This window comes from Epinephelus fuscoguttatus, linkage group LG20 (assembly GCF_011397635.1).
Source record: "Epinephelus fuscoguttatus linkage group LG20, E.fuscoguttatus.final_Chr_v1".
Lineage (NCBI taxonomy): Eukaryota > Metazoa > Chordata > Actinopteri > Perciformes > Serranidae > Epinephelus > Epinephelus fuscoguttatus.
Window position 1 is genome coordinate 33,264,954 of NC_064771.1, and position 18,398 is coordinate 33,283,351.

General features: G+C 41.0%; 1 protein-coding gene across 1 annotated transcript in view; it reads left to right on the top strand.

Moving 5' to 3' along the window:
- Nucleotides 1–3,164: 3,164 nt before the first annotated feature.
- tbkbp1 (TBK1 binding protein 1) overlaps nucleotides 3,165–18,398 on the top strand; it is a 105,413-nt gene continuing 90,179 nt past the window's right edge. Inside the window, exon 1 of the mRNA XM_049563830.1 lies at nucleotides 3,165–3,477. The gene's annotated coding sequence lies outside the window, so the exon portion shown is untranslated. The remainder of the gene's footprint in view (nucleotides 3,478–18,398) is intronic.

The following is an 18,398-nucleotide window of genomic DNA, read 5'->3' on the forward strand; positions in this document are numbered from 1 at the left end:
GTGCCCTGGCAAAGACATAAAAACATGAGCTCATCGGAGCACTCACTTCTTTAGCTACACCGACAGAAAAAGATGTCTTTAGACTTTTAGGCACACCGTACAGACAGCCTCATGAAAGGGACTGGTGATGAGTAGCCAATCAGAATGCCTGAAGTGGTCTCATAGATGATGATGATGAATGATTGATGACAATGAAAAGTGCAACTATGCTCAAACTACCTGTTTTAAGTATGTTTTACTGAACTGACTTGAATGCTAATTTTATTTCAGTTTTTTGTATGGATGCATTGTATTTGTATTTATCACAAACAAATCAATAAATTAGCTAACAAAGATAATTTCATCTTTGAATGGCTTTGTCTCTTCAGTATCTCTGTCTCTAATGTACTCCACAAACACTTCACACACATACACTGATCGCTCACTGGTGAACACACACAAGAGGTGGTGTCCCTACTACAGTCCGTCTGCTAGCATCACATCTTTGGCTCGTCTTCCCCTAATGTTTTCACTTATGCTTCTTTAAATGCTTACTTAAAAAAAGCTTGTTTTTGGGTGCAGTTTTGGTGCCCCCCTCTGGGAGACGCCCTGGGCAGCCACCTATGTCAGCTACAGGAGGATGATCTGCTGACAGCAGGTGAGCATTGGCTTCTGCTTGGATATAACAACACCACTGCAGTAAGCTGTAATATTACAACTGTAACATCTTATTTGAAAATAATGATTCATTTAAATCTTAGATCAGGGGTTGTCAAAGTTGTGGTGCCAGTTAAGCCAGCATATGACAGAGGGACGCATAGAAAGAGCTCACCCACTATGACTTTATAATCACTTATTTATGACATACTATACTGTGCAATTTATAACATTTTGATAACGTACTAACACTTAATAAAACTATGACAATCATCAGTCCACAATCATACTACATGTGAAAGAAATGAAATTAGCCAACAAAGAATAATGTCGCAAAACAATAAAAGAATATGGATGTGCAAACTTGCTAATTTTGTCTTTTCCTTTTTAGGGTCCGGGCACCTAAGCTGACAGGACACTATTGTAATCCTAGATATTCTTCTTCCGAGGAAATCATACTTCCCATGGGTGAAAACTCACCAAACTTTGCACAAAGGTCCAGTCTCATGCCAGATATCCTCAGCTGTAAACTCAAGCCAATAGTCCTGATGGTGGCGCTACAGCAAGCGTCTAAAGTTCAAAACTTTGAAAAGTCATAACAAATCAACCATACGTGCTACAACTTCACAACTTTCATCAAACTGTAGCCCCAATACTGAAGAAACTTTTGTACATTTAAACCTATTAAAAATTATGAAGTTCATCACTCTGTTTTTTTTTTTTTTTTCAAAAACTGTAAAACATCTTAAACCTATCTCCTCCCACAATTTTTGCTCAATTGACACCAAACTTGCTACAGAGCATCTTCAGACTGTCCTACACAAACTACGTTTGTCAGATTTTTGATTTATCAAAAATTTAGCCTACAGTGCATCAGAATGTTTGACTTTAAATGGTACTGTAAACATATACATGCAAATTCTTCCTAAATAAGTCTTCAATGTTCAAAATTCTAGAGTCATGGTAGATGATGTGTGGCAAATTTCAGAATTTTATCTCAAAACTGAATTTTTGACAGCATTTTGAATTTTGCTCTAATGTGAACAATTGGAGTCAATGTAAAAATGGTAATTTTCAACATCAGTTTTTCACTTATGGAGCAAATCAATCACTGTTACAAACAAATTACCAACATCTCCATGCTGTCTAGATGCAATATGTGTATTTTCAGATTTTTGTTTCGATAACTGAATTTTTTACAGTGGTTTGAAATCTGCTTTTCCATGCATGGACGGCTGCTAAACCTGCATGTCTGGCTTAGTCAGTTTGTGAAGCTACACATGAATTGTCACTGACTAATTAGCTCAGTGAGATAGAAACTGATTCTTAGTCTCAAAGGTTGTGAGTTCAAACCTCAGCTGATGCAAAAGGCAGATTGTGTTGCTAAATGTCTTCCAGTTCTTCTGCTTGTTGTTCAGAATTGCCTAAAAATGCCCGGATCCGACCCATCGCTGCACAGCAACTATAATTTCTGTTTGTTTTTTGTGATGTGCTATAAAAAGGTGTTAAGAGTAGAAGATATGACTGGCTGCAAAGGTTAAAGGTCAAGCCCTGGGGGTGAACATTCTATATTCAATGCATGGATCATTTGGAGTAGAAATAGAAATATATTTGAGTATATAAAAAATAAAAATGAATACGTTATTTTTGGTATAGATTTCAAGGGGACGCAGGGGGCTCGTAACTTGTGCATTTGTCTCCCCTGGTAAAACACTTAAGTAGTAGAGGGACTTTTATTATGACAAAATTAAAGACATTTCCACCATAAACTGATGCAGAAAAGGCACAAATTGGTGCATCAAAGTTCAGCAGAATGCAGGAAATTAAGTGTTTGATGCACCAAATTTTCTGGTGGAGACCCTCAGACCCCCTGGTTCATATTTGTCCTCCTAATATTGCAACAAAACCTATAAGTGCTTCTGTTTGTGGCGCTGAAGAACAAGCTAGGCCTACATAATATTTAAAAAGATATAATAATGAAACTGGGATGTGCAACATAATATGAGTAAAAAAATATCACCTAAAGACATAAGACATCATTAAATATCTAACAAAGACAATGAAATGAAACAACATCACATCCCTGGCACAGATCATGAGCAACAGCAAAGTGGGGCATTAACCCACATTAAGGTCGAGGCTGCAGAAGACAGAGGAGACAAATATAGACCATTTCAAATTGTGTCTGCAGTCCCTGACGCTTCGCCAGCTCTGTCCACATACAGACACTTTCTCCTCACAGTCTGTAAAACAGAAGGTGTGAAGAGTGTCCATGTACAGAGAGGATATGGCTACTGTTCCAGCCATGTGGCTTTAAATGTAAGCTGTTGAACTGTTTGCATTTACCCCGAGCTGTGAATACACTGACTCCAGTGTGCTGCTTTTGTTTTATTCCAGAGACTGTGTGAGGATTGTGTGTGTGAGGCTGGCTGTAATTTGAATTCCTCAGGGACAAATGAGAATATGAGATATATGATATAAAGTGCAGGTTGCAGAGAGATTGGTTGCCTTGGCTCTGCCTCTAACATGCAGGGTGACTCAAGCAGGAGATGTTCTCGTTAGAAGGAGAGACTGACGCTCCTATTCCCGCGACATCATCATCCCACACTAGTGGGGCTCCACGGTGTGCGATGTGATGCTCAGTCCTGCACAGTAGCAGCTACAGGAGGCGTGCGCGTCTCTGCCACAGGAGCACCGGAGCAGCACCGGAGCAGCGGCCAGCAGGCTATCCACCGGGCATTGGACACATCGAGAGACAGAGCGCTTTTTTGGGGGGTGCTCATCCCCCGCCTCCCACACTACCCCGAGCGATGGCATTTACGGATCGATCATCGGGAGCGCGTGAGTTATCCTCCTTATACAATCCGTGCAGTGTCTTTCATGTGACGGATACAATGTGTGTGTATCTGGGTGTCTAATCACAGCCATGTTTTGGTCATCGCACCAACAGCCTCGTTTTCAAACGAGCCACGGGGATGTAAGCTTTAACATAATCATCATCATCATCATCATCGTCATCTGCTGCTGCTGTGTTTATTTATTGTACGCGCAATTTATTTGCAGTGTCCACAGCTGATGCATACATCTCCTTAAAGGAGACGCGTGGTGCTCGGCCCTTTGGCAACATCAGCATCACACACACACACGCACGCACACACACAGAGCGATGCCATGGCCGCAGGCAACCTTCAACTTCAGCTCAGTGCTGATGGAAAGCGGTCAGCAAAAGTAGCCCACATCTGTCGGGTACTTGTTCTCTGGCCTCGTTTCATCACTGCATGCTCATATCCAAGTCTTAAACACACTTACGGAAATCTCACAATAGCCCTCTACAAATGCACCAACCAAAAACACTTCATGTCAACATTGGATCATGTCTTTTTTATTTGCAGTCAAACTTGGTGTGACTGTGTGTTACCTAACCTCTCCTGTGAAACAATAGCTTCACAGTGGAAGGAGAAAAAAAAACCTGCTTGTGGGGCTGTTGGAACATTTTGTCTTGGAAATACAAACTCATCAGGCTAAATATAGATGCTTACATTGCTCATCCCTTCTCCTTATATTAGAAGGCTTGCATGTGAATGATGATGTTTGAGATGATTACAGGAGGTAACAGCTCTCAGGATGGCTCTTTATAAAGACATCACAGCTGAACTCGCCGTGCATATCACTCCCTCGGATTGCCATTTGAACGGCAGGCTGTAGTAATATCACAATAGTAATAGTACGCCTGACGGTTCAGTAATATAAACACTCTATCCTGTGCTGCAAAAACTTACAAGCCTGCGGGAATATTTAGCAATGTCGAGCCAGCAGTTATTTTTAATCTGAAAATGTGTCAATATTTTGTCTAAAACAGAAAAAGTAAAGCGCTGGTGGACTGTCGGACCCTCTGTGGGGTGTTTATGGCTTGGTAATACAAACACTGTGCATCAGACGAATTATAGATGAATACAAAGGGAGAAAAAAAGGAAGGCAATGCATGCCCTTTTGTAGTATATCTACAACTGGATCAATCCATCATGCTGCAGGCGCCAGGCACCCACAGCCCCTAAGTGTCCAACCAGCCCTGAGCATCCTCCAGGGGATAGACGTCGGCCACCTGCCCACACAGCCCCTCTCCCTGTCCCTTTAATATTAAAGCTTGCATGTGGATGAAACTGTCCTGAACATCTGGATGATTTTAGTAGAAGTAACAGAACAACAGCCTGACTCTAGATATCCCAGAACAACTTTCTATAGAGGCATCTCAGCTTAGCTTTGACTGTATGTCACCCCCTCCAATATAATTTCAGTGTATTAATATCAATACCAGAGAACAGCATGAGTCTGATAAATAAAACCTACAAACTCTCTCACATCAAAAGCTGTGATGTCAAATGTCACCCTGCTGATGGTGCTACGAAAAGTAAAGGGATCGCCGAATTTTGTGCCAAACTATCGAGTAGATTTTGTGACATGTCAATCCAATCCCGAGAAGAAATGTTGGCTTTGCATGCTCCTGCAAATTATGAATACGCTTCACTTTATAACATAGCAGGTATTTTGAAACTCTAGGTTTCTATGTGTTTCAACAACATAGTGGTTAATGTGTGGTTACGTTAAGGTGCAAAATCCATCTGGTTATGGTTCGGAAAAAATATCATATTTTGGCTTTAGATACTACACAATCCCCGTTGGAAATGCAGCGATATCTCAGTAAAAAACAATCACTTTTGCCGGCACAATCCATGGTGGATACACACCAATGTCTTCGTAAAAAAATACCTGCTTTTGCTGGCACAATCCACGTTGGAAATACAGCAATGTCCCGATTAAAAAAAAACAACTTTTGGTGCCATCATCCCCAGGATAAACACAGCCACATCTCAGTAAATCACCTCTTTTGGTTCCACAATTCCCTTGGAAATGCTGCGCTATCTCAGCATTTCAATTACTTTTGGCGGCACAATCCGCGGTGGAAACACAGTGATGTCTCAATAAATAAAAACTGCTTTTGGTGCCACAATCCTCGTTGGAAATGCTGTGATGTTTTGGTAAAAACAATCACTTTCAGCGGCACAGTCCCAGTTGGAAAAACAGTGATGTGTCAATATAACACAATCACTTTTGGTGGCACATTCCCTGATAGAAATGCAGTGATGTCTCGGTAGAAAACAACCACTACTGGTGGCACGATCTCCGGTGGAAATGCAGCAATGTCCCAATAAAAAGATTACTTTTGGTGCCATCCTCCCCAGGGAAACACAGCCACTTCTCAGTAAATAACCTCTTTTGGTGCCACAATCCTCGCTGGAAATGCTGTGATGATTTGGGTAAAAACAATCACTTCTGGCGGCACAGTCCCCGTTGGAAACGCAGTGATGTTTCAATATAACACAATCATTTTTGGTGGCACATTCCCTGATAGAAATGTAGTGATGTCTCGGTAGAAAACAATCACTATTGGCGGCACGATCTCCGGTGGAAATGCAGCAATGTCCTGATAAAAAGACTACTTTTGGTGCCATCGTCCCCAGGATAAACACAGCCACTATCCCTGGTAGACATGTAGCGATGTCTCCATAAAAAATAATTCCTTTTAGCGGCAAATTCCCCAATAGAAATGCAGCAAGGTGTTGGTAAAAAAAAAAAACAACCACTTTTAGTGGCACAAACAATGGAAACGCAGTGATGTTTTGATTTGATTTGGTGGCAAAAAAAGGAGAAAGAAACGCAGCAACAGGACGCTAAAATATTAAGAAGTAAAAAATTGTATATGCTGGTGGCACTAGGGCATCATAAAGTCAGTAGGGTCTATCCTGTGGGGACCACGAGAGTGAGCACTCAATTTCATGGCAATCTTTCCAAAAGTTGGCAAGACATTTTAACTCATAATCAAACATTTCAACCTGCTGGTGGCGCTACCGGAAAAGCTTAGAGATCGACAAAGTTGTCACAATTCATCCTGCGGGGAGCATGCATCTCTGTGCAGAATTTAATGGCAATCAGTCTGCCTCACAGTGGTGAACCACAGACAACACTGCCATCCGTCCTCCACATATAGCGCGGCTATAAACCATAATAATATAAGGTGAGGGCAATATTAATGTCTCGGAGCTACAAACACTGAACATTAAAATAAGTGTAGATGAATACAGGATCCTTTAACTGGAAGAGTTTGTAAGTGAATGCTGCACTGGGTATCATGATAAAATGTTCCTGATTATATTGCAGTGGTGAGGTCTTCCTTTACAACAAACACAAAGGTTTTTTGTGTGAAGTGAAGCTTTAAGGAGGCCTCTTATTGTCCTCAAAGAAAGCCTGGAGTGGATTAAGAGCGGACAGCGACGTGGTGCTGAAATGCAGCCGGGTTTACCCTCACTGGTCTCTCACAGCTGAGAGAAACATGAAGCGCTGATAACTTCTATGAAGGAGGCGTGCCTCTGCTTACTCATGCTGTTTGCATTCAGATCAAGTCATTATTTCACATGCTCAGACAGGCCTGATGATAATTAGCTCCATGCCAGTCTGTCAGTCACTGCGTGTCTCTGCAGTGGCCTGTGAGAGGGGTCAGTAGGTTATATTACAAACTCCTTATTTTTCGCTTCCCATCCATCTGCAGAGCCTGATCCTGCTGGTCTTCACTCCTCACTTGATTAGCACCACTTCATTTGAAGTATTCAGCCCTCCCTTCTTGTCAGTTCCCATGGTGTCATGTCCAAAAGAGCTAATTTAAGGAAGTGAATCATGACTTTAGCCTACCTGCTAATCACTAATCACATAGCCACTGTGCTGCTGCACAGTCTCTCGCGGGCTGGGCTTGTTTTTCTGCATTTTCGCCCTCGTTAATCATGTTTTTTCCCCCCCTCGCTCTTTTAAATTGGATCCCAGCGAGCTCCTCCATGCTTGAAGCTGTTGTATAATGTACTTTGTTATGTGCTGATGAGTGCTGTTGATGCTGTTTTTCTGAAACATGATGCGCTGTGAAGTGAGGTGAGAGTACGTCCGTGATTTCATTTTCACGAGGGAATAGCCTTCCAGTTTGATTTTGTTTAGGAAATTATTCAATTACCACCAAGGACGCTGTCCAAGTACAATACACAATACAATACACCTTATATTTTTGTTTTATTTTGTTCAATGGCATCCTGACGCTTTACAGGAAAATGCATCACAACAGGTTTGGTTCTGTCATCGTGCATGATTTATAATCAGAGACACACCTGTCAAGTGTTTGTTTCATTTAATTAGGGTTTTTGACGCTGCATTGTTCCAGCTGACCTTGAGACGGGTTATTCTGGGGTAAACGTGTAGAACGAGGGTGCGTTTGTTTGTGTATATGCTTGTGTTTGGGGCGGGAGGGGTTGTGCGCTGACGCAATCAGACTGAGAACATTGGCACCTTCGATTGAACAGAGGAAGTGTTTTTCTCTGTTGAATGAATTAACTCGCAGAAGCAAATGGGAATCACAGCTGAAACCGTCGCCCTTAGCACGACTTGTTCGATGTTCTGGATAATGCTGCTCAATCTGGGAAATCATATCCTCACAAAGATCTTTTTTTAAAACGAACAAAACTGCACTGCAGTCGCTCACAGCTGCAGCAACACATTACAAGGCAAAATCATTCAAATCAAAATAATCTACCTAAAGAAACTTTTCAACTCTCAGACAAAAAGGAAGCATTTGCAAAGTGTTGCCTCAGCATTGCAAAGTCAAGAAAAACAGTGGATGATGAAGTCGATTTTATTGTTTTTTAGTGGCACATTTTGAACCCGGCAGATCTCTGAAAAACAGTGCAAATGTGCAAATTACACATTTAATTCTGACAAGCATGTAAATATGAATCTGTTTTTCACATTGTTATCATAAGCAGTATTTGTCTCTCAAACACATGGACAGTGACATTCATTAAATTTGCATCTGGTGCCAGCTTTTTGTGACTTTCTGTTTCTCCATCTCATAGATGTTAAATAAATAAAGTCAAATGTAAGATTTTAATGGACATTTCTGACTTTTTTATGTGTATCGCGTAAATGCTGCTCATTAGACGTGTCCAACAACCTTTCACCCCTTCCAACCGATGAGCCCATGAGACGACTATCTGCAGCTGTGAGTCTAATAAGTCCTCCATCAAAAACAGTAGATTACATATTCTGTCAGTGCCTTACAAAAACATTACAGCTGATTCATATGACGGTTTCCTATCTGTCCAAAGGTTTAGTTAGGATTAGGCAGAAAAATTACATGGTTTAAAGACTACAACAGTGTTGGACTCATGGTGGACAGTTGAAAAAAAACAGCAGCAGAACCAGAAATGTTGTCTTGTTTATTCCACTTATTTTTTTCATACTTGTCAAAACCTGGTGCCTACATTACCCACAATGCAACTTGAGATTCTGTTTTGCTAGTAGCAGCTAACATATCCTTGAGTCGAGAGCCTCAAGCAGACTACTTAAAGGGAAATTTTGGTTTATTTCAACCTGTCTCCTATCGTCCTAAATTTGTTTCAAGTGACTAGTGACATAAAAATAATAGTTAGCATGTTAGCCGTTAGCCTAGATACAGCCGGGGCGCATAGTAGTGTCAGACCTGTTAAAACGTAAGTGAATGGGCAACCTTCAAGTGCAAAGTTAGTCCACTAAACAAGCTTTTTTTCCACAAAGACCGCCTCATATCGTTAGGATAAATGTCAGAGAACATATAGAAAACGACATGTAAACGTGTTGTCTTACCTTACCGGTGTGCTGCCATGTTTGTTTACCATCTAGCTTATGTTTCAACAGGTCTGACGCTACTATGCGCCCCGGCTGTATCTAGGCTAACGGCTAACATGCTAACTATAATTTTTATGTCACTAGTCACTTGAAACAAATTTAGAACGATAGGAGACAGGTTAAAATAAACCGAAATTTCCCTTTAACAACTAAAGCTCATTTCCCACTGGACATAAAGCCCACTAACACCAACTAGCACCTGGCCTTTGTCTTTAGTGGGAAAGGTTATGATCGGTATTTATTCCTGGGACAAAACACTTTGCTGTAGTCATGGTTATTTATCGGCTCCAGCTCCAATCAATGGAAATATGACACTTAGGTGGACATGTTATTTCTGCCCCTTTTCCAACACGATGCCACGATGGCTTGTCGCCTCCACTGGTAACTTCTGCAACTGTTTTACAGCCATCTCTGTCCAAGCAGTAGCACCTCCAAAAATAACAAGAGCTGACTTCCTTTAAGAGGCTGTGGTATGCTTATTTTCTAAGCTAGTGCAAAGTCAGTGGTACCTTGTGAACTAGACAACCGTACGCATTGATTGGTACCAACCATGTTGGCTTTACTTGCTGGGAAGGACGCTAAATAACTCTCCAAATTTACCTCCGTCTGTAACTTCTGCGACTCTTTGTCATCTCGGCAACAAATTCCATCCATCTCCCTTGAAGCAGCACATGAACATCGTTCAAGACTTTAAGTATTTAAATCACATAAAAAAATAACCATAAGTGCTATATCGTATAGGCAACTGGACTTGCTTGCATTTCTTGAAGACGTTTCGCCTCTCATCCACGAAGCCTCTTCAGTTCTAAAAGAGTGGTACAAAGTTGCAGGCTATAAACCCTGATGAGAGGTGAAACGTCTTCAAGAAACGCAAGCAAGTCCAGTTGCCTACGATATTAGCACTTACGTTTACCATGACCTGGATGACTGAGAATCTTCACCGACAAAAAAAAATCACCATCAATTTGAGTCAAGTAATTCTACCGTAAACCAAAAAGCTACCATTTTTGTAACTACATCAAATAAAACTAAATAGACAATAAGAACTTATGTCACTACAGCTCATAGAATTTACCTAATTTACTATATTAAAATTTATGTTAGTACTCTAATAAATTCTATGTATTTCAAACATGTTAATGAACATCAACAATAAAATTCTATGGAAATTCTATGGGCTATAGTTACATAAATTGTCGAAGTCTATTCGTCTCAGTTTTATCTGATTTATATACATAAATGGTATTTGTTGTTTTATGTGAGAATTACTTGATCAATTGAACGGAAATTTTATATGTAATTGAAATGCGTAAAACTGACGAAATATATCACATAATTTCTTTGAATGCAACCACCATAACATTTTCATAGTGCTTTCTACCGCTTACAATACTGTTTTCAGGACATTTGTGATGCTGAACGTGACACACCAGAAACAAGGAAAAAACAAAAAGGCATACACATCCACAGGCAATGGGAAAAGAGTCTGTGGCCTATTCTATTGTATTTTTATTATATGCATTCCACATAATACACATTAATTTGTGCAGAAAAAGAGTATCATTTTGTCATCTCTGTTGTGAGGACAGACTAGTGAGTCAGATTAATGCGTTGCATGATCTGGACGTTCACTCCGTGTTGTTTCCTTCCCTGAGTCTGACTGTCCTCAAAACAAAAACTGAGAATCAGAGCTGTCAACTTCTTGAGAACAACACTGAACACAACACTTTTTACAAAACATAATTGTATTCATCTTCTTTCACTAACAAGGTCCTTTTGGAGGCAGCTCTGACATAATAACACACTGAAACATTTCAGAATCCTCAGCAAGACAGAAGCCAATCAAACAAAGGACAGACCATAATAACATTCTATCAGATTGTTGCTTTTTTTCAAAAAGGTGAAGATGAGGAAACTTTATTGTCCATTGCATTACATGAAACGGAAATTTGCCTTTGGCATTCTGGCAACACAAAGACAGTAAAGGGCAGTTAAAATATGTAAAATACTAAAATGTTTTGGGGGTATTTTATTATGTGTCTGAGCAGCAGAGGGAACAAATGACTTTTCGTACCCATTTTTTTCTGGCAAGTGGGACCTTGAATGTCCTGCCAGATGGCAACAGCTGGAATGATGACTGAGGGGTCTGGGTTGCCTTTTTGGGGTTTGGATCATGCTGGCCTGGTTACAGCTGGGGTAGGCAGAAATACGGAAAAAGCAAAAACCCACACAAAACAAAACAGGCAGAATTTATAAATACACTCTCCTCCTGCAGCTCTCCCCTCTGTGTCCTAAGCCCCTCCCACTAGACGACCACAGGCATGTGCTTCATACAGTAACCCAGTGTTTCCCATACACTCATTTATTTAATCTTATTTAATTTCAGCCTCTCCTTGCTGTGCTCTCTCTCTCTCTGTTTATCAGACCACAAATGAAACACGAGCTGTCTCATTTGTGGACTGCTTTGCGGGATGGAAAGCTCAGGAGATGGACCTTTGGTCAGCGGCTGTAGTGGCTCAAATTCACCTAGTGCAAATGGGTGTCATAGCAGGCTAGTGGCTAGGTCTAACTTGCGTAACAGCAGCAACAGAAAGTTTGCTAATCTGGCAGGGAGTCAGACCTGTCCAATCCCTCCTGCGAGGTGGTCTGTAGCGTGGAGTTAGACGGAGGACAGACTGTGATTTGAGGCTCTAGCTAACATTAGCTACACAAACCCGAACATGAAGCTGCAGCTATGAGCCTCTGACTCCAGTTAGCAGAAGGCTAAACTATTAGCAACATTTTCTCTCCATCTCTGAAACTCTTCGCTGATACTGACACGTGTTTTATTTCATTTAAGTGTCAATTTTTTAAAAACTGCTTTCCTTTTTTGGGTTGCTTTGCAGTGTTGTTGCCAATGCTGAAATAAAAACTTTATTTGCAGGATTCTCCGCCATTGCACCTAGCTTTCACCATCTGAAGGGTCACGCACGCACATCTGCTCAGGTGGTCTGCAATCACCTTACTATTATGACAAAATTCAGATGGAGGGCAGAAAGTGATAAATCCATATACTGTGTAAGCTGGAAATAGAGGAAACTGACTACATAAAAAGGTTGGATGAATCTGCAGGTGGCAGGTTTGGTCAGAAAAATGAAACTCATGTTGGATGTGACTCTTACAAAACCAAGAAAAGGGGGCGTCGGTAGCGTAGTGGATAGTGCCGGCGCCCCATGTACAGAGGCATTGCCTTGCTGCAGCGGCCGCAGGCTCGAATCTGGCTTGCGGCCCTTTGCTGCATGTCAGTCCCCACTCTCTCTCTCTGTCTCCCCATTTCACTCTCTGTCCTGTCAATAAAAGCAAAAAGCCCATAAAAATAATCTTTAAAAAAAAACAAAACCAAGAAAAGTAATTTTAGTTAGCTATGGGAGCGCCCTCTTTCTGAAATGACCTGTGATCGGGCAAAGTCTCCTGTAACGTGCTAGATTTTCTAAAGCCTGAAAACAAGAGCCAAGAGGAGGTGCAGAAGTCTAGGGTTCTGTTTGTCCACTTTATGAGATTTTTGCCCAGAGATGCCAAAATAACCTACTCCAGCTTTAGGCACCTGGATCAGCCAAAACCAATAATGCTGGATGTCTTTTGTGTTGTAAAACCTTTGCCTCCGGTTTTCAGCTCCATGAGTGAAGAGCTGCTTGAGTTAAGGGTTGTGTTTTTCAAACTGGCCTTCAAAGTAGGATGGGATTTGAAATGCCACAGATACTGTGTAGTTTACTTCCTGCTCAGTCTGCTGAGAGTTTGCTGCACATCGGCTGCATAAGGACGGCACAAACTGTGAATGCTTGTCTGTTTCTTTGATCGTGATGGTTGCTCAGTTTGGATCAGATGTTCTGGCACTTTCAACGATGTGTTAACGATTGCTCTCACCTGTGTCGCAGCAGGGCAGGTTCAGCATAAATGAATAAACCTCTATTAAATCAGTATTGATTTAGGTAAAATTTGAAATGGGGATTGTGGCAGAGGCCTGTTGGTGAGAGGATGAAGAAAGTGTTTATAATACAACCAAAGACTTTAAGAGTAACTTTGTTTTCAATCTGGGCCTTTCTTTTTTATTCATTATCTGACTATTCCAACCATTTACTTAAGTTATATGACATTTACACCATGTCAGCGATTAACCATTAATCTGATTTTCGCTAGCCGTGTCAAAATGTGGAAACATACTGCCCATCCTCTGGGCCCGACCGGTTAGCTAGTCTTGGCTGCTCTGCACTGCACACCAGCTGGGTCAGGTAGGAGCTAGCTAGCAACAGCATTCATTAAGGTTAGATTACCGCCAGTAGCTGTGGAAGCATTGTGCCCACCCTCTGGTCTCCTCCCTGGGAGCCCAGCTGAGCAAATGGTTTAGTTTTGAGCCGTGAACCCCCTTTAGCATTGTTAACCATTTTAGCTTTGTTAGCACTGTTAGCAGTGTCAGCACGGCTAGTGATGCTAACATAGTTAACAATGCTAAAGGGGTTTTGCAGCTCAAAATGAAGCCGCTTGGTCACCAGGGAGACTGGAGGGTGGGCACCATGTTTCTCTAACACAAAGCAACACAGAACATTAAAATTTCACCACCTCTACATGGATAGCGCTTTGAACTGCGGTGCTAAAGCTAACACTGAGTCAATGGAGTGCCAGACCAGAAGTAAAAGCTTCTCTTATTACGTGTAATTGTGCATTATTTTCCTAAATATTAACCAATTAGTTGCCAGTTAGGGTGTCTGGCTATCAAAGCTAACGGTTGTATTAACTAACTGGGGAAGGCAGCTAACGGCTAAAAGATGACATGGAGTAGTAGAGCGCTGGATGCACACAGACGGCCACAATAGCCATGCTTCCATCAGCCTGTTTAGATGCGTATCTAGAAGTATCGCATCGGAAAATTATAATGGAAACGCCAAAATTCGAATTAAAATCCCCTGATTCGCACAAACTAAAATACGCTCGCTTTAGCCGGGTTTTGGTTGATTTGAAAAAATGTTGATTCGTAAAACGGGGGATGGAAACAGTTATGTTCGAATTAAGTCTGACGTAGCGCACCTCTCTCCATGGTGATATCCACACTCCGGGTCGGGAGGGCGGTAATGCATTTACAAGCTGGTTGCCAACCGCCAGAAAACGTAGAAGAAGAAGAATGCGAGACTTGTTTTGTTTCCGGTTCTGCAGAAAACTTGCGCGAGTTTGTAGTTTTCACGAAAGTCTGTACATTTAATGGAAACACACAGGATTCGTATTTCTTTTAATGCGCATTTCCCAATGATTTGAATCACTTTTGGATGGAAGCATAGCTAATGTTTGTCCTCCATCGCAGGAATATCAGGAGAATCTCAACTAGATCTCAATACTGAAAGGCTTTCATGACATAGCGTCACGTGAATTTTTCGCTCCAGTTGAAAAATGTTCGACGCTCATGTAGACGCAATAACACAAATTTCGCGTCATTCGCATTGACCTGTGTGAATGCGCGTCTACTCACATTTTTGCATTGACTGCGTATGTATTTTCACTGTGCAAAACACTTTGCATGGCTCTAAAAATGGTAACGCTGATCTGATGGTTAATCGGTCCACCACTTTGGCTGAGAGTTAATCATATCCACAATTATTGGAGATATTGTTATGAAATTTGGTGCAGACATCATGATCCCAAGAAAGAAAAACCCCACTGACTTTGGTGATTCCCTGACTTTTCCTCCTGTGCTGCCTTTAAGATGGCATTCATGGTTTTCATGAAATATCTCAAAAACTATTGGACGTATTGCCATGAAATTTGGTGCACACGTTCAATCTCTCCCCAGTTTTAGTAATAATGACTTTTGGGATTTTATACTACAAATAAAGTTCTGTGTTTGTTTGACTGCACAGCACAAATTTGTGATAACTAACCCACCAGCAGGCTGCTTGTTAAGCTTGTTTTGTGCTTTAAGTTATTACATTTTCCAGTAATAAAAGTGTGATTGTAACATCGCAACAAAGTTAATACAGTTTACGATACATTTAACAGTAAACAGTGCTCTGAAGCTGCATTAATAACTCTGCAGCTTGATGATACTGTAGTTTCAGCACCTGAGAGCCCGGCTCAGACATGAGAATATGAGGTCATTTATCTCACTCTGCAGTATCATCACCGTTGGGCAGCATATATTAGACCCAATACGCACACACACACACACACACACACACTGAGGAAATGTCCTGCCTAGAAACAGCGCTGACATAATTCGCAGAGTGCTAATTTATGCAAAACCTATTCCATTTCCTGCGATGTCTCTGCCCCTTTTTCAAACTCATTTTCAATGTTTCCTGCTCTGCCTGGGAATCCACACACTTATGCTATGATTATGTTCATATACATAAATATGGACTTTTATGTAAGCTACTTACAGCTTGAATGACTAAATGAAGAGGGGGAGCAGAGGCCCTGCTGGCTGATGGAATATTCATAGACGGCTTTCAAGGGTCAGCAGGGGTAAAGGAAGGGGGAGACAGCCAGAACAAAGAGGGAATGATGCTGAACTGCTGTGCTCTCGTCTGTATTATATATCAGATGTTTCAATTTAGGCCCGGCTCTTGAATAAGTCGAAAAAATTGCACTGTGTCAAATGTTTTGTTTCATAACTTAATGCAGCAGATTTTTATATGTTTGACAAATTAGAATTTTGCACACAGTCATCATCCTGGGCGAAAACAGAACATAATGACCATTTCCAAAAGATGCTAACAAGTCACGACTGGTGACTAAGTGTTAATTATTTTCAATACGGCAAGTACCGAAATCCAATTAACCATAATACGTCCTCGGGCTTGCCGGCACATAAACAAAGATGAGAAACTCTTTTTGAAGTGTGGTTGATAAAAGTGTTGCAGAGCACAGAGTGTCAATCTCCTTTCATCTTTAATCCTCACAACAAAAAAAGGAGCAAACAGGAGCCAAAGTGGAGCCAGTGACAGACAAGCGGCTCCCCGGAGTACAGACACAATGTCCGTCCAGCACCAGCCAGATTTCACTAATCAGGTTTATGGCAAAGTGTAAAATGCTGCCAGACCAGTGACACCTGAAGGACATTTCTGTGCCAAATCAAAGCCCTGATAATTCCAGGAAACAACGCCTCTGAGGGATCCTCCTCCATTACCTTCAGGAGATAACAAGGTCGAAAACCCTGGAGGCGGGAGCGCATTCACAAACACACAAACACACCTCATATTCACCCTCGTCTCCCTTCATTTCCTCTATTTTTTGCTTTAATTATGTCCGCAAGTCTTTGAAGTTGCTGCCATTCAGTGTGAATCTGCAGCTTGAGTTTGCATGATTCTATAAAAAAATTTAAGGGGTCTTATTTTTGTAGTTTTGGTCATCATTTCTAGAGGCAATAACACACTGTAGTGCTCACAGTTTTAATTAGGGATGCACTAGTCTGACTTTATCAGCTCCAATACCGATACCTGGGCTTTTGGGTGCCGATCTGATTCTGATGATTAATCAATAAGCTGTGCGCCTCATTGTGTTGAAGTCTCTTATGTGCAAAGAAACATGAGGCTTGACTTAAAGATTGTGTTCCTAACTCTAAATATAACAACATAGAAAAGTACACTCAGTAAAGTGCAGAGGGGTATTCCAGGTAGGAGGTTCAACAAACTCTGAGTCTATCCCTGAACTCTGAGTTGATTTACTCTGAGACAGGAAACTCTGAGTTACCGGTTCCAGAACAGCTGATTTGAGTTAGTTCAGTCAATTCTGAGTATGTTCACTCTGAGTTAAGCCGACAATAAAAAGCCATCATCAATGGAGCTCCGACTCCACGATTCACCATGGCAACAGGTAAATAAAAGACAGCGCCTCCATTTTAATCCAGTGGATGTAGAGATATTAATGCATGTGTAGCAGACGGTGCACGTTTATCTTTAAAAGAAGAGCCTGAGTCAGAGCGAGGAAAGTGTCAATAAGTTAACCATAAAGTTAATAAAAAAGTTGATTCATCATTTATCAGACTTACATTTCCTTAATGAAGATAAAGTGGTGGAATCTGACTGTGTATCACGCTGTAGATACATTACATTATATTAATAATATATAATAATATATTTGTTCAGATTTAATCTGATGGGGAGGCTAGGCTAGGCTATTGATCAAAGACATAAAGACATGACTGTAAACTCACAGTCTGACCCAGTAATAATATGTTTGGTGATTTGCACTTGAAAAGACGTTGAGGTTAAAATATAGTAGATTTTAAAATGTTGCACATCTATTTGTATCTTGACTCAACAGCATTCAGTGACTTTATTTCAGCTACAAATGTAGCAAATTTAAAGACACTGAAATGCTGCACCATTGCTCACTCAGAAATATGAACATATAATCCCCAATATTAGGCTATAGGAGTTATGTTCCATCAGTGCGACCAATGACATCAGTGACAGAGATCATTAGTCATTGATACTACGTGTCTAAAGCTTTATACCGATTTTTAAAATTTAAATAATTAGACCTACACATTATGTGCAATAAACATTTGGGAGCTGCTCTAACAGACTGACAGTCTGATCCTTGTGCACAGTGTTATACAAAATAATAAATATAAAAAGGACGGAGGTTTGATTCTGAGCTGAGGGTGAATTCTCGCTGTGTAATATTTGAATGTAAAGACAAAAACTGATGTCCAAAGAAATGATTGATGTGCATAAATTCAGTAACTTAAGACAGTCCTGAGTAACAAACTAATATCTAGCAGGATTTAGACTGTGACAGACGGTAAATCTCCGCTAATGAATGCGCTTTGATACAAGCTTTGACACGGACTGAATGAATGAGGAAATGAAACAGAGAGGGAGGAGACAGAGAAAAACTCAGGGTTTCTTAAAGAAAACCTGCCATCGAGCAGGTTATGTTCACAGAGTCTGTAACCATGGTGATTGACTCAGAGTTTCAGTTACCTCTCTTTCTGCAACGGATAACTCAGAGTTTCCTTCATCTCAGGGTTAACT